The sequence below is a fragment of the Gadus morhua genome, chromosome 15 (assembly GCF_902167405.1).
Source record: "Gadus morhua chromosome 15, gadMor3.0, whole genome shotgun sequence".
NCBI lineage: Eukaryota > Metazoa > Chordata > Actinopteri > Gadiformes > Gadidae > Gadus > Gadus morhua.
In genome coordinates, this window is record NC_044062.1 from 28569694 (window position 1) to 28586274 (window position 16581).

The following is a 16581-nucleotide window of genomic DNA, read 5'->3' on the forward strand; positions in this document are numbered from 1 at the left end:
TGTCGGTGACCCAGACTAACACCAACGCCACGGCTTTCCATGCTCCATCTCCTGTTTGTTTGATTGTATTGCAACGGAAAAATACAACATTATCAAAACGGTTTTATAACGGTCTAATTTGACCTTATTACCGTCCCCACTTGTAATTACAATTTGATTCACCCTCCCGACTCCCCTTTGACCTTTCCCTCGGCTCCTTCTTCCATCCAGGCCCATATTTTTATTTATTTTTATCCTTTATCAGTGTCCCGTGACCCCATTCCATGCCTCCTTCTCACTTATCCCCTTTCCCCCACTTACCTGCTGCTCCCTCTTCTTTTATGTTTAGATACATTTTTTCAAATGCATATATAGTATGTAAAAATCGATGTTTTTAATGTATGAACCCGCATCACGTCGCATTAATGTACAGTTTGCCTTTTATGTTTTTGTATATTTTTTACCCTTGGATTGTATCACCTTGACCCCCACACTACAATAATTCGATACAACGGTATTATTTTATTGTGTTTTTAATTATTTCTATTACGGCCGTCATCTCTGCTTCCTTAACACCACCCGGTTTAAGGCGACTTAGCAGCCCCTGCTGGCGGCTCCGGTTGGTGCAGACACCACGATCCTCCGGGCTCCACCTGCTGGTGACCTGGAGAAACACAGCAAAAGTGATATAATGTTGCATTCCTTCAGCATTACTTTTGAAATTCGACCCCCTGATTGGCCCAAATTCAAACTTTAAAGTTGTTTACCCTCCTGACCTCTCATTGGCTCTTCACCTGACCCCCCCATTGGCTTTTCATGTTTAAATTTGAAATAGTTTTGATGCCCTGGCCCCCTATTGGATGTCTCTGCCCCAGACCTCAAGTCCCCCCTCCCTCCTACATGTCTGTATAAAAGTATTTGTTTTCGTTGTCTCTCATTTGTGCTCTGTAACCACGGCTTGTCTGGATTCTCCATTATACGGTCTGTTTCTATGCTATCTATTTGTACCCGATGAAGTCATTGTATTGACGAAACATAGTACTATGCCCACAGCAGCCTAATTTCCAAATAAATCGGATATTGGCTGGATAGCACTTGTCTCATTACCTTACAGTTCAGTTTAGTTTATTTCAGTATAGCTTAGATACTTTCTGTTTTAATTCGAATTCGAACTATTCGAAAAGAAACATGCAACCGAACCACCTTCAAGATGACGGTGAGTGGACCCTGGTCCAACAGGGACGTCGCAGGCGGACTCCTCGGGACCCCCACTACCCCCCGACGCTGATGGATTTCTCCGCGTGGGCTGCACCTGCTCCGGAGGCCCGCTTCCATCACTTCGACCACGGACACGAACGTCTCTGGGCCCCACGCCACCCGTCTCCCAGACGTTGGGAGCAACACGCGAGGCCCGTCAGGGTCTGGTCTCCCTACGGGCCTACCCGTGACCACCACGAGGGTTGGTCCGAGGCCCACGGACCGGCCTACTCGCCTCCACGCCGACCGGCCTACCCACCTCCTCACAGACCGGCCTACTCGCCTCCTCGCCGTGAGGCGCAGGAGCCTCTCCATCGCCGCGCTCCTGAGACGCGTCGGGCTCCTCGCCATCCCGCCCGAGCTCCGAGTCCCCCCGCCGGACCCCGCAGGTGAGACCTCCCCCTCCGCGTCCCGACCCACGACCCCGCGACCGGCCCCGACCTCCGTCACCACCGCGGCGCGCACTGGGTCTGAGCGTCCGACCCCACCCAGGGAGACGCCGCGTGCCCCGGCTGCTCAGCTCTCTGACGACCCGGACTCCTGGCGGCCCTGAAGGCCTCTCACCACCTCGCCAACGCCGAGGGCCCGGAGCCCCTTCCCGTCGTCGCCAGGCTAGCTGAGTCCCTGAGGGTCTCCATTCGCCCTGCTGTCCCCAACGCCGCGACCGCGCAGCTGATTGACGGTGACGCGCGCAACTGGCGGTACACCAGCATGCTGCTGCTCCGGGACCACTACAAGGCTGCGGTGGACGAGAAGGTGGGGGCTCTCCTCCTCCTTCCAGACCCCATCTGGCGCCCGAACTTCACCGTGGCCCTGGCCTGGGCTCAACGCCACTTCGGCCAACGCCTGCGCCCGGAGACGGTGAGCGCGCTGCGCTCTCGCCTCAGAGAGGTTCTGGACGTTCCGGTCCCTCTGGTCCAGCTGTTCCCGCAACCCGCCCCTGGAGCCGTGCTGCCACGCTTCACCCTACCTGCTGGACTACCGCCTCCTGCCCCCGGCCTCCGGTCCCCTGGACCCGGTCCGGAGGCCCTTGACGGCGCTCCCCGGCCAGGCTGCCGTCGCCTACCTTTTCGCTGGCCTTCTCCTCCTCTCCTTCTTCTCCGCCCCTGTGCCCCCCCATCCCCCCCGCCTCCTCTTCCTCTCCCGTTCCCCTTACCCCCTCTCCTCCACGGCCTGCAGCCCCGGGACTTCTCCAGAGCACCACACCGTTGGCTCAAAGGACCAGGCTCGCGTCCAGCCACCTCCGCCGACGAGTCGCAGCCATGCCCGCACCCGGACCTTCCTCTTCTCCTCTTCCTCCCCCTCCTCCTCCTCCTCCACCGCCCTCCGGCTCGACACCCCCGCATGGGTTAGCCTTGGCCGACGCGGAGAGAAACGACGTGCTAGAAGCCAACCCCTTCTGGTCTGCCGCCCAACGGCGCAGGTCGGAGAGGATTTGGATTGACAGGCTGGGGACCATGCAACCCCTTGGTTTGAACGTTGGGGTGGGTCGGGGACCCCTGGGGAGCCGCCTGATGATGGGCCGTGCCAGCGACGCCACCGTGGCGTCGTTAATTACTGACTGTCCTAACCCTAACCCTCTCCCTCACCTGACCCTAACCCTAACCCCGACCCTCTCCCGGTCCTAAACCTAACCCTTCCCACCCCTGACCCTAACCCCAACCCCCTCCCTTACCTAGCCCTTACCCTGACCCCGCCCCCTGGCCCTAAACCTAACCTCTCCCACCCCTGACCCTAACCCCAACCTCTCCCTTCCCTACCCCCCAAAGGCCCCCTTACATGACCTCCACCCCAGCCCCCGGCCCCCCACAAAGGATCCCCCTTTCTCATTTTTCTTACCACGTGTTTGTGTTTATTCTGCCCCCCTGCCCCAGCCCCCCTATTTTTTATTTTTCATACATTCCTATTTACAAACAATATTACTTTTAATATGGTTTCCAAATGCACCCTGTGTAATTATTCTATTGATGTCCTGTGCCCCCCCCCTTCCCTGCCATTCTTATTTATTCAAGCGATCACGTTACCACATCATTCCTTAAAAGTGCTTTAATGTACTCTTCAAACCTCGACAGTACATTGATTTGACCCACTGTTTTAATAGGAACGCATGGTTTTGGTCTATTTGGCGACACCTGCTGACCACGGGGAACGAAAACACTCTGCGGCCATTTTGGTCCAAACTCTTTTAAGTTTTTCGGCTCAATTTGTAGCTTTTTGTGTTTTGTTCTCTGCTGGTTCGTCTCGTGTTCTACTTTTACTATTTATCGTCATACATTTGGATTTTTGTGACCCCTAATACCGCTCTTGTTTAATGTTTTGTTTACGTTTCTGCCCACGGAGGCCGCCATCTTGGATCTCCAACATTAATATGGTTTGGAGTCACTTAGCACCCCCTGTTGGTGACCCAAATTCATTATAACACCACGGTTCTCCATGCTCCATCTCCTGGATGTTTGATGGTAGTACAACGTACAAAAATAACATTGTTTACACGCTATGTTTTTATTGCGCTTTAATTCAACCTTACGATCGGCCCCCCTACTTTCACCAATTTATTAATTTACCCTCCCGGCTCCCCATTGACCCTTCCTGCGTCTTCCCCCTTTATCTAGGCCCTCAATTTAATTTATTTTATTCGTTTTTTATCGTCCTCCACCATCCCGTGTCCCCCAGTCCCCTCTCATTCATCTCCCATCCCCTACTCACCTGCTGCTTCCTCTTCCCTATTGTATATATGTAATTTAAAATGTATATATAATGCAAATAAGGATGCTTCTAATGTTTGAACCGTATTTACGGTCACATTATTACACATTTTATTGTTCGGGGCACGTTCGATCTTTTATGTTTTTATTATTTTCTGTTATTTGTTTTTGTCCTCCACTGCTATAATTTAATGCAACGGGGTCATTTGATTATGTTTTTATTAAATTCTGTCGCGAGCTGTCAGTCCAACACCACCCGGTTTAGGGACAATCAGCGACCACTGCTGGCGGCTCCGGAAGGTGCAGGCACCATGGTCCTCCTCACTCCACCTGCTGGTGACAGAATTATGCTACATTGTTGCATTATTGCACAATTACATTTGAAAATTCAACCTCCCTATTGGCCCAATTCAAATCTCAAAGCTGTTTATCCTCCTGACCCCCCATTGGCTCTCCACCTGACCCCCCATTGGCTCTCCACCCCAAATTTCAAAATTGTTGTGATGCACCGGCCCCCCATTGGATGCCTCTACCCCAGATGTCAACTTTCCCCTCCCTCTGTTGTGTGTCTATAAAAGTATTTGTTTTTGTGCTGTCACATTTGTGCTCTGTTCCCTCGGCTTGCGTGGATTCTCTGTCATAGGGTCTGTTTCTATTGCTACTAAATTTGTACCTGATGAAGTCAATTATTTGACGAAACGTCGTACTAGCATACAGCAGCCTAATTTCCTAAAAATAAATACGGATATTGGCTGGATCGCACTTGTCTTATTACCTTACAGTTTAGCTTAGCTTCATTCCGTTATCGTTCGAGTTCCTGCACTGCTCGAAGAGAACCATGCATCCCAACGACCCCCTAACCAACGGTGAGTGGACCCTGGTCCAACGGGGACGTCGAACACGGAGTATTATAGATTTAATTTGTACGACATTGGGACTGCACACACATACCTGTTAGGTAACCTTTGCGATTGGTGCTTCCTTTAAACCAATATCCAACATCCACAGCGAGATCCTCTGGATCAAATCCACACACCTGCAAAATACATGATTATTTATAGTCACAAGACATTGTTGTCATTGGTTCATGACCGCACAGCATAACAACCTGTTTGACGTGACATTAGGCATAAGGCATACAGAGGGTCTTAAGCAACCGACCTCCAAAAAGGCCTGGCCAGCCTGTTTGGCAGTGTTGTGGATGATGTGACAAGGGCACCCATGGATGTAGATACTGCCATGTTCTTGATGAGCTCTGGATGCGATGGAGTTCCTTGCTCCTGTATTGACAGGGGCATTATCAACTGACAGACTGACACAGTTTCTCCATGGTATGCTGTTTTTCTGCATGGCCTCATCCATCTTCTCGACTTCAGCTGTGCCGCAGTTTGGCCCGCTGGTGGGGCACATATCCAGGAACCTGTGGACAACTTTGCTGAGATCACTGTCATATACCCGCACAGTGAGCGGGTTCATCTTCTCACGTCCTGTAACGATAGGTACATATATGATATATGTCAGATTAAAGGTACACATCAGACTGAAATTGTTTGTGTGTTTGTTCTGATTAATATAATACATTAATTAATATCTAAAATGGGTGCTGGAAAATGTAATGACCTGTATCATTTGATCCATCTGTGATCAACGTGAAAGGATTGGTCCTCATCTTCATGACCAGTTCCTTTCTAAAGTGAGGAGCCACTGCTTCATTTATTATGCAGGACATTTTTGTGCGGGCAGCCTTGAAGCTCTGTGCAGTAGGGGAATCTTTGAAGCATTCTTTCAGCAATGGGCTGAAGTGATCGGCTACTGCAAATGGCACATTGTGTTCCACCATCGACACTGCTAACTTTACCTCAGCTCTCCTTGTCTGCAACAGAAAGGATGTAATTAAAGAGCAAATTGTGCAAAAACATTAATAAAATTGAATGAATGTCTTAGCAGCAGACTCAAGGTCCATAGGAAAACACTATTACATACAAAAATAAACAAATAAGAACAGTTCAAATGAACATCAGATTAGCAAGGGATTTGTTTCATTTACTATGTATTTATGCTCATATAACCTACAAGTGCAATTCAGCTACTAGCAGCGGGTATAACGCCTAGTACCTTGACTTCCTGAGATGTCATGCCACCAACAGTGGCTGGGCCATAATATGGCGCAATGCTGTCTGTTGACTGTGCTGCCTGTTCTTTTGAACGATGTATTTTGCTTTTGATATGCCTTGCGACATCAGCCTTGCCTTGATGGGCACAGCTGTTCTCATGTTGGCAAACAGAGCACCAAAAGTAGGCGGTGGTTGTGCCTACACTAATGAAGGGCCATTCTGCTGTCCACTCCCTTTTAAAAGTGCACCTGTAGATGGCTGCTCCACTTTTGGCCTTCTGCTTCTTCCCTGAATTTATTCTTATCTCCACATTTTTTTCTGCTGGCTCTTCTGTCTCTGTGTTTTCAATTTGTATACAATCAAAATCTTCGCCCTCACTGTCCTCAATCTCTTCTGATCTCGCTTTATCTTCCATTTCTTCTGTGCCCTCTGCACTCTCATTTTCCGGGGGTGCATAAGGGGGGGCTGTCACTGGCACTGCCCAGAATGACAGCAGATCTCTCTGTGGGCTCTTCCTCTTACCTAGCATCGTCTTACCTAGCATCTATCAAAAGATAGCTACATGTTAGTGTTTTATTGAATACTGTATTAAAGGCCCCAATGGGTCCATTTTGTTCTATTTGTACACAGTTACAGTTATGTGCTATAAATGTCATATCTGAACAGACAGCGGAGACAAAATATTAGCAAGGGGGAGGGAGAGGCGTCTCACACCTACTTCGCTAACATTAAATTGACATCAGCCCGTGCTCCGTTTATGTCACATTATTTCTCTTAGGATTGTTTAATGTCTATATGAAGCCATTTAACATTACACAAGTGATTGTGATCATTTTGAAACCAAGACCATTTTATTGGTGAGCTGATTTTGAGAAATCAAACTATGCTGCTACCTAGTTATGCTAGCTAACTAACACGAAGAGTTCAGTAATGTATTACCTTACGTTTTTATACATAATGCTGTTATGAAATATGAAAACAACAAGTAGAAACATCTCTGTGTCTAATGTATATTTGAAAGAAGGCGATTGATGTAGGCCTACTTACCCTTCTTGAAAATGTTGCAGAATGCAGTCCAGAAGTCAAATTTGGCACTATATACAAAGACGCTCCACCAAGACGCTCCACCAAGACGCTTACACGCGCAGGTCGCGGGAGATTGTTTACAAACTGTCAAACGTATACATCGCAAAGTGGACACCGCGCGACTACATAACCACTCGAAGCCGCGAGGACCAAAGCTTATTATCATGAGAAAAAAAAAATAGAGTAATGAATGGGGAAATAAGCGTGAGAAATGGCAAGTGTGGCGTGTGGTGTGAGAATGGGTCAAATTGCGTGACTGTCAAACTCAAAGCGTGAGGCTTGCCAGCTCTGTGTTATGTAATGTTATGGCCTAGCTGGCTACTGCATATCGAGAACAATCTGGGGATGAGGACATCCCCGAATATTCTCGGGTATTTCGCACACTGCCATCTCAATATATAGCCTAACATATACAAATATATCACTGTACTAGACACAAATGTATTTTCCACTAGCTAATCGTGGTCATTACATTGTAGTGAAACTAGTAAAGACAACACAGCTTTATGTTACAGCGAAACATGGAGGCACTGCAGCTCTGATTGGTTAGACAGCCTTCAAACTTAGTGGTCAAGCAAAGAAGAGGGAGGGGCTCGTTCTGCATACCTAATAGCCGGAGTGAATAACTAATAGCCGGAGTGAATTACTAATAGCCGGAGTGAATGACTAATTGCCGCGGCTATTACGCCTCGTTTCCACATACGTATGTTTTTCGTATCCGTGCTTCCGTAACTTTACGGAAGGAGTCGCTAGTGTTTTACGTACGGACATGAATTTATTTACGGACAAAAGATGTCCGATTTGGGGACTCATCTCGGACTCAGACTCACAGAGTTACCCTCCTCTGGAGCCTCAGGAAGACCTCCAGACCTGGGGCCACCAACTGCACCATTCAGTCCGATTTGGGGACTCATCTCGGACTCAGAAGCAAAGTGGTCCCGCTCCCCTGGATGATTCTCAGGACCTCCAGACCGTTGGCAACCAACCTCACCGCTCAGTCCGATTACGGGACCCATTTCGGACTCAGACGCGACGTTGTCCCGCTACTCTGGAGCTTCAGGAAGACCTCCAGACCGTTGGCAACCAACCGCCACACCCAGTCTGATTACGGGACCCATTTCGGACTCAGACGCGACGTTTTTAGGAGACCGGTACTTTCGAACATGAGGATCGACATAGAGATAAAAACAAAACCAACCAGGCTTGGAAAGAGATCTGCGAGGAGTTTGGCCTGCCAGGTACTTACATGTTTTGTGAAAAACATAAAAACTTTCATACGGTATCTCCGTAAAACGACGGCGAAAGTTAAATTTTTTGAACGTATATTACGGACATACCGGACAGAAATTTTACAGAGGGGAGGAGTCTCGGAGGAAAAACGGACATTACGGAGAATCACGTAGGAATGAATGGACTTTCGGTCGGAGACGGTTGGATCGCATACGAGAATGTACGTATGTGGAAACGAGGCGTCATTCAAAACCGTACGGATTCCGTACGGAATTCTTGCCAAACCGTACGGAATCCATACGGTTTCCGTACGGATTCCGTGAGGTTTTGCACTTTTACCGCGCCATTCTAGGGCCGGATATTGGCCTTCTTGGCTTTCCATACACGCGGAGGGGTTCATCAGCGGTGGGGGGTAGTGGGGGTCCCGAGGAGTCCGTGTTCGACGTCCCCGTTGGACCAGGGTCCACTTGGTTGGTTAGGGGGTCGTTGGGATGCATGGTTCTCTTCGAGCAGTGCAGGAACTCGAACGATAACGGAATGAAGCTAAGCTAAACTGTAAGGTAATAAGACAAGTGCGATCCAGCCAATATCCGTATTTATTTTTAGGAAATTAGGCTGCTGTATGCTAGTACGACGTTTCGTCAAATAATTGACTTCATCAGGTACAAATTTAGTAGCAATAGAAACAGACCCTATGACAGAGAATCCACGCAAGCCGAGGTAACAGAGCACAAATGTGACAGCACAAAAACAAATACTTTTATAGACACACAACAAAGGGAGGGGAAAGTTGACATCTCGGGTAGAGGCATCCAATGGGGGGCCGGTGCATCACAACAATTTTGAAATTTGGGGTGGAGAGCCAATGGGGGGGTCAGGTGGAGAGCCAATGGGGGGTCAGGAGGATAAACAGCTTTGAGATTTGAATTGGGCCAATAGGGAGGTTGAATTTTCAAATGTAATTGTGCAATAATGCAACAATGTAGCATAATTCTGTCACCAGCAGGTGGAGTGAGGAGGACCATGGTGCCTGCACCTTCCGGAGCCGCCAGCAGTGGTCGCTGATTGTCCCTAAACCGGGTGGTGTTGGACTGACAGCTCGCGACAGAATTTAATAAAAACATAATCACATGACCCCGTTGCATTAAATTATTGCAGTGGAGGACAAAAAACAAATAACAGAAAAGAATAAAAACATAAAAGATCGAACGTGCCCCGAACAATAAAATGTGTAATAATGTGACCGTAAATACGGTTCAAACATTAGAAGCATCCTTATTTGCATTATATATACATTTTAAATTACATATATACAATAGGGAAGAGGAAGCAGCAGGTGAGTAGGGGATGGGAGATGAATGAGAGGGGACTGGGGGACACGGGATGGTGGAGAACGATAAAAAACGTATAAAATAAATTAAATTGAGGGCCTAGATAAAGGGGGAAGACGCAGGAAGGGTCAATGGGGAGCCGGGAGGGTAAATGAATAAATTGGTGAAAGTAGGGGGGCCGATCGTAAGGTTGAATTAAAGCGCAATAAAAACATAGCGTGTAAACAATGTTATTTTTGTACGTTGTACTACCATCAAACATCCAGGAGATGGAGCATGGAGAACCGTGGTGTTATAATGAATTTGGGTCACCAACAGGGGGTGCTAAGTGACTCCAAACCATATTAATGTTGGAGATCCAAGATGGCGGCCTCCGTGGGCAGAAACGTAAACAAAACATTAAATAAGAGCGGTATTAGGGGTCACAAAAATCCAAATGTGTGACGATAAATAGTAAAAGTAGAACACGAGACGAACCAGCAGAGAACAAAACACAAAAAGCTACAAATTGAGCCGAAAAACTTAAAAGAGTTCGGACCAAAATGGCCGCAGAGTGTTTTCGTTCCCCGTGGTCAGCAGGTGTCGCCAAATAGACCAAAACCATGCGTTCCTATTAAAACAGTGGGTCAAATCAATGTAATGTCGAGGTTTGAAGAGTACATTAAAGCACTTTTAAGGAATGATGTGGTAACGTGATCGCTTGAATAAATAAGAATGGCAGGGAAGGGGGGGGGCACAGGACATCAATAGAATAATTACACAGGGTGCATTTGGAAACCATATTAAAAGTAATATTGTTTGTAAATAGGAATGTATGAAAATAAAAAATAGGGGGACGAAGGGGGGCTGGGGCAGGGGGGCAGAATAAACACAAACACATGGTAAGAAAAATAAGAAAGGGGGATCCTTTGTGGGGGGCCGGGGGCTGGGGTGGAGGTCATGTAAGGGGGCCTTTGGGGGGTAGGGAAGGGAGAGGTTGGGGTTAGCGTCAGGGGTGGGAGAGGTTAGGTTTAGGGCCAGGGGGCGGGGTCAGGGTAAGGGCTAGGTAAGGGAGGGGGTTGGGGTTAGGGTCAGGGGTGGGAAGGGTTAGGTTTAGGACCGGGAGAGGGTCGGGGTTAGGGTTAGGGTCAGGTGAGGGAGAGGGTTAGGGTTAGGACAGTCAGCAATTAACGACGCCACGGTGGCGTCGCTGGCACGGCCCATCATCAGGCGGCTCCCCAGGGGTCCCCGACCCACCCCAACGTTCAAACCAAGGGGTTGCATGGTCCCCAGCCTGTCAATCCAAATCCTCTCCGACCTGCGCCGTTGGGCGGCAGACCAGAAGGGGTTGGCTTCTAGCACGTCGTTTCTCTCCGCGTCGGCCCGGGCTAACCCATGCGGGGGTGTCGAGCCGGAGGGCGGTGGAGGAGGAGGAGGGGGAGGAAAAGGAGAAGAGGAAGGTCCGGGAGCGGGCATGGCTGCGACTCGTCGGCGGAGGCGGCTGGACGCGAGCCTGGTCCTTTGAGCCAACGGTTTGGTGCTCTGGAGAAGTCCCGGGGCTGCAGGCCGTGGAGGAGAGGGGGTAAGGGGAACGGGAGAGGAAGAGGAGGCGGGGGGGATGGGGGGGCACAGGGGCGGAGAAGAAGGAGAGGAGGAGAAGGCCAGCGAAAAGGTAGGCGACGGCAGCCTGGCCGGGGAGCGCTGTTCAGCAGGTCCTACCCCCACGTCAAGGGCCTCCGGACCGGGTCCAGGGGACCGGAGGCCGGGGGCAGGAGGCGGTGGTCCAGCAGGTAGGGTGAAGCGTGGCAGCACGGCTCCAGGGGCGGGTTGCGGGAACAGCTGGACCAGAGGGACCGGAACGTCCAGAACCTCTCTGAGGCGAGAGCGCAGCGCGCTCACCGTCTCCGGGCGCAGGCGTTGGCCGAAGTGGCGTTGAGCCCAGGCCAGGGCCACGGTGAAGTTCGGGCGCCAGATGGGGTCTGGAAGGAGGAGGAGAGCCCCCACCTTCTCGTCCACCGCAGCCTTGTAGTGGTCCCGGAGCAGCAGCATGCTGGTGTACCGCCAGTTGCGCGCGTCACCGTCAATCAGCTGCGCGGTCGCGGCGTTGGGGACAGCAGGGCGAATGGAGACCCTCAGGGACTCAGCTAGCCTGGCGACGATGGGAAGGGGCTCCGGGCCCTCGGCGTTGGCGAGGTGGTGAGAGGCCTTCAGGGCCGCCAGGAGTCCGGGTCGTCAGAGAGCTGAGCAGCCGGGGCACGCGGCGCCTGCCTGGGTGGAGGCGGACGCGCAGACCCATTGCGCGCCGCGGTGGTGACCGGAGGTCGGGGCCGGTCGCGGGGTCGTGGGTCGGGAAGCGGAGGTGGAGGTCTCACCTGCGGTCGTACCCTGCACCTGGACGCCGAACAATAAAGGTAAATATTGTGTTCGTTTAAACAGGGTTAATGCATTAAAGATATATTAAAGGAAGAGGGGCAGCAGGTGAGTGGGGGATGAGGAATAAGTAAATAAAAGGAAGACAGGGAAGGGGGGCACGGGGCATATAACAAAAAATACCAAATAATAACAGTGGGTGCAGTGGAAGATCATATTAATATAATATTGTTATTAATAATAATATACATATATATATATATGAAAAATAAAAAATAGGGGGACGGAGGGGGGGCCCTGGGGCTGGGGCGGGGGGGCAGAATGAGCACACATAAATGTTATGAAAAATAAAAAATGGGGGGACAGAGGGGGGGCCCTGGGGCTGGGGCGGGGGCGGGGCCAGAGTAAAAACACACACACATGTGGTATGAAAATAAATAAATGGGGGATCCTTTGTGGGGGGGGCGGGGGCTGGGATGGGGATCAGATGGGGGAGGGGGGTTAGGGTCAGGGGTGGGAGGGGTTATGTTTAGGATCAGGGGGGGACCCGGGTTAGGGTTAGGGTCAGGTGAGGGAGGAGGTTAGGGTTAGGATAAGGGGTGGGAGAGGTTATGTTTAGGGCCAGAGGGGGTGGGGTTAGGGTAAGGGCCAGGTGAGGGAGGGGGTTGGGGTTAGGGTGGGAGGTGGGAGGGGTTATGTTTAGGGCCAGAGGGGGTGGGGTTAGGGTAAGGGCCAGGTGAGGGAGGGGGTTGGGGTTAGGGTGGGAGGTGGGAGGGGTTATGTTTAGGGCCAGAGGGGGTGGGGTTAGGGTAAGGGCCAGGTGAGGGAGGGGGTTGGGGTTAGGGTGGGGGGTGGGAGAGGTTATGTTTAGGGCCAGGGGGGGCGGGGTTAAGGTCAGGGTCAGGTGAGGGAGAGGTTAGGATGGGGGCTAGGGGAAGAGGATAAAAACCATGATGAGGGCCCGGTCTGTGGTGGAGGCAGAAGGAGGACGGGGCCAGGTAGGCTGAGGTAAGGGCCAGGGCGAGGGGCACAGCTCTAAGGGAGGGGCATTGAGGGAGGGGGGCACACACACTAACATGAAACATAAAACATCAAACATAAAGAACCAACGGCAGGTAGGTAATCTAAACGGGATCACACTTAATAAATGAACAATCCAATGCATGAACCTTACATCATGTAGAGGATAAAAGGTAAGTATGTACATAATAAAGCACAAGCAACACATAAGGTCATAGCACATAGATAGTCATAGAACAAGTATCAAACAGTGATGACCCTGAGGCGGTGCAGTCCATGTAACAGAGATCCCAGTGGGATTCAAGGGAGAGCAGGCAATGGTGGCAGGGAGGGAAGGAGGTCCGAGGAGACTGTAGGAGGCACTGGCGGGTTAGGACAGTGTTAGGGTTGGGGTTGGGGTTAGGGTTAGGTTTAGGATTAGGGCGCTCCCTCATGCGCCATGCAGCAGTACATGGGACTATCATGTAGTCTCCCATGCACTACTACCATGTAACAGGAGGAGAGGAGGGCACGGGCACAAGCAATTAAAATACGTTAAAAACCTTTGCTTCAATAAAATCAATAAAAGAAAAAAATATGGGAGAAAGGTTATGTTTAGGAGGGGGGGAGGGAAGAGGTTATGGTAAGGAACTGATGGAGTGGCTATGTTTTAGGACCGGGACGGATGGAGGGGCGAGACGGATCATCATTTAGGCCAAACGGGGCTGTGGAGGAGAGCCTAAAGATCCACCTTCTCTCAGCAGCTCTCCTCTGGATCAGGGACCAACCGACATTGGTCTCTAGACCGGACAATGAAAAGTTGTTGATATGATGTGAGATGAAGTGAGTATACAGCCGTTTATCGTTTGTTCCTTTCTGAATATGGTAAATGTGTTGGTATAACCTCTGTTTAATAGTAGCTCCCGTTTCACCCACATAGATGATCCTGCATAGTTTGCACTGGATGGCGTAGACGACGTTGCAGGAGAGTAGTGTGAAGGTCTGCGAGATGGGGGCACCGGCTCGACAGTTGAAGATGTACTTCAGGTTAGTAAAATAGGGGTCGAAGGTTGTGCGTATTGCTTTGTTGAGTGCCGTATGGACTAGCATGTCCTGCAGATTTTTAAAATTTTAAAAGAAGCGAGTGGGGCGGTTTGAGGTATGGCGGAATTAAAATGTTGTTTTATAGCTTGCTTGAGAGGGCCTAGTTTTCGCGAGAATGTTGTAATGAATGGAATTAACCTATGTTCCGTGTTCTTTTTTCCAGGGAGAACGGGCCGGCCTGGCTGAAAGAGGGCGGTCACTTCCCCTTTAATAGTCAGAAGAAAACGTTTGGAATAGCCGCGGGGTCTAAGGGCCTTTTGAAAAGGGTCCTGGTGGCCTCCTCTACGTGGTGGGGTAGAGAGCAGATGCGGTGGAAACGGATTAGTTGGGACTTGATGATGGAGCTGAAAGTATGCCGGGGATGGTAGCTGGTGTTAAATAATAAGGAATGCCTGTCAGTGTCTTTAAAATAAACCTTGGTTGCTAATGTTTTGTGTCTATCCTTCGTCTCTGTGAAAAAAACTATTGTGTCAAGGAAGGGGACCTGCTGAAGATGGAGGGTGTGTTTGAGTTTGATACGGGGGTGGTGTGAGTTGAGGATATGTATAAAGTGGTTGAATTCCGTTTCGGATTTGTCCCAGAGGCCAAAGATGTCATCTAGATAACGGAAGTAAATTAAGGGGCGTGACGGGCATTTAAGAAACGCAGATTCCTCCCAGTCGGCTAGATAAATGTCCGCGAAGGCCGGTGAATATTTCCTCCCGCAGGCGTATATCTGTAAAAAGAACGATTTGTCAAATAAAAAGTCGTTACGGGTGAGAGTGATTTCTAAAAACTTTAAAATAAATGTATCAGGACGAGATGGATCAGGTGACGAAGCCAATGCTTTTTTCACAGCCTCAAGGCCCAGGACAGTGTCGATGTTAGGGTTAGGTTTAACCTAAGGTTAGTATGGGTTAGTATGTGAGAAATTAATGAGGGGGACATAGATTGTGGCCTGCGGGTATTTTTCTAGGGTTTTACGGTGCAGTGCCTTGAGAAAGCCCGTTGTAGACTAAAACAGGTTCTCCCTGTGGTTGATGCCCAGAGAGAGCACCACAACCTTTGTGTGAATTGGGGGGATTTTTATCTAAGATCCGTGTGATGTGTTGGTATTTAGCACTGGGGGAGCTTTCAATTTGGACGTCTGTGTGTGTGGGAAGGGATCCGACTCAGGTTTGAGTCACCGACGATCACTACGGGCTTGATGGAATGAATAGTCCAATCCCTAACTTTATGCCCCGTAGGATCATGTCTGGTCATTTCGAATATCGTCTTGTTCGGTCGAGGCTTGGGGTCGGTGGTTCCACTCGGCCGTCGGCGCTCGGGAGTGACGGTGCGGGGACTTAACGAGACCGAATTAAGGACGTGGTGGAGTCTAAGCTGCACAGTGCGCTGTGAAGGTGTGCTCGTGGACTGGACGGACAGCGGAGGAGACTCAGTGTTATTTTAGGTGGCTTCAGATTGGGATTGCTTTTTGGGGCACCTCCCTTTGCTTTGACCCATCATCATGGTGTTCTGTTCAGCCACCTGGTTGAGTCTCTCCGCTGTACCTGTACCAGTCCGGGTCTGTGGTCTGGGCCGCTGTGTCGTGACAATTTCTCTATTAGATATTGCGTCTGAGACAGATGAGATCTTTAGATGCAAAAAAGCACACAATACTTGTTGACAATTAGTGGTCATATATTTGTAATAAAAGTACGAACAAAGATACATCACAACATGCACCAACAAACAACATAACAGGCATACATTACAATAATCTGAGGCCTCAGATGGGAGCTTCTCTTTGCGTGTTACTTCACTCTCTGAAGGTACGCTGCAGAAGTCCACTGAGTCTTCCAATCAATGAGCTCTTATTCACTTGGGTTGGCATCTGGAGGGGGTGGTCCCCCAATACTAAAAGTCTTTGTTCACCAGATTGTTTATCTTTACAGTTGAAGCTACCCCCACCGAGGCTAAGGTGGGGTCGGCGGCCGTTCAATGTAACCTCTGGCTTTGTTGACGTTAGCCAGAGTGTCGAGGACATCTAAGCATTGTTTGGAACCTGATTTAAAGATAACACACGAGAAGATAGGAACAGGCAGGCAATAAAATCCATCACACGACTCTCGAACGTTCACACTTTAAATGACCCAAAAGGAGAGCAGAAGAGAGACACTATATAAAATTACACAGAATAGCAACAAAACTTAAATTCATATAGACCAAAACAATACCACATGTAGATTTTCCATCACAGCTGCGAGGTGGAATCTACAGGAGGGGGAGGAGGAGCAGAGTGAGTGGGGGATGGATCTAATTCTATTAAGGGGGAGGCTAAGGTGACTATGTGGCTGAGATTATGTGTGTTAATGTATGAGTGTGCAGGTGCCGGTGGTGCTGTTGCTGGGCTGGTGGTGGGCGAACGCTGTGAGGACAACGGGCTGCGCAGTGAGTGTGTGACCG

At 49.9% G+C, this 16581-nt stretch overlaps 1 long non-coding RNA gene across 1 annotated transcript; it reads left to right on the plus strand.

Moving 5' to 3' along the window:
• Window positions 1–3119: 3119 nt before the first annotated feature.
• On the plus strand, window positions 3120–9535 carry LOC115560499 (uncharacterized). The gene is made up of 3 exons (XR_003979763.1): window positions 3120–4807; window positions 5318–5440; window positions 9375–9535. It is a non-coding gene; the product is annotated as an uncharacterized LOC115560499 (long non-coding RNA).
• Window positions 9536–16581: the final 7046 nt, after the last annotated feature.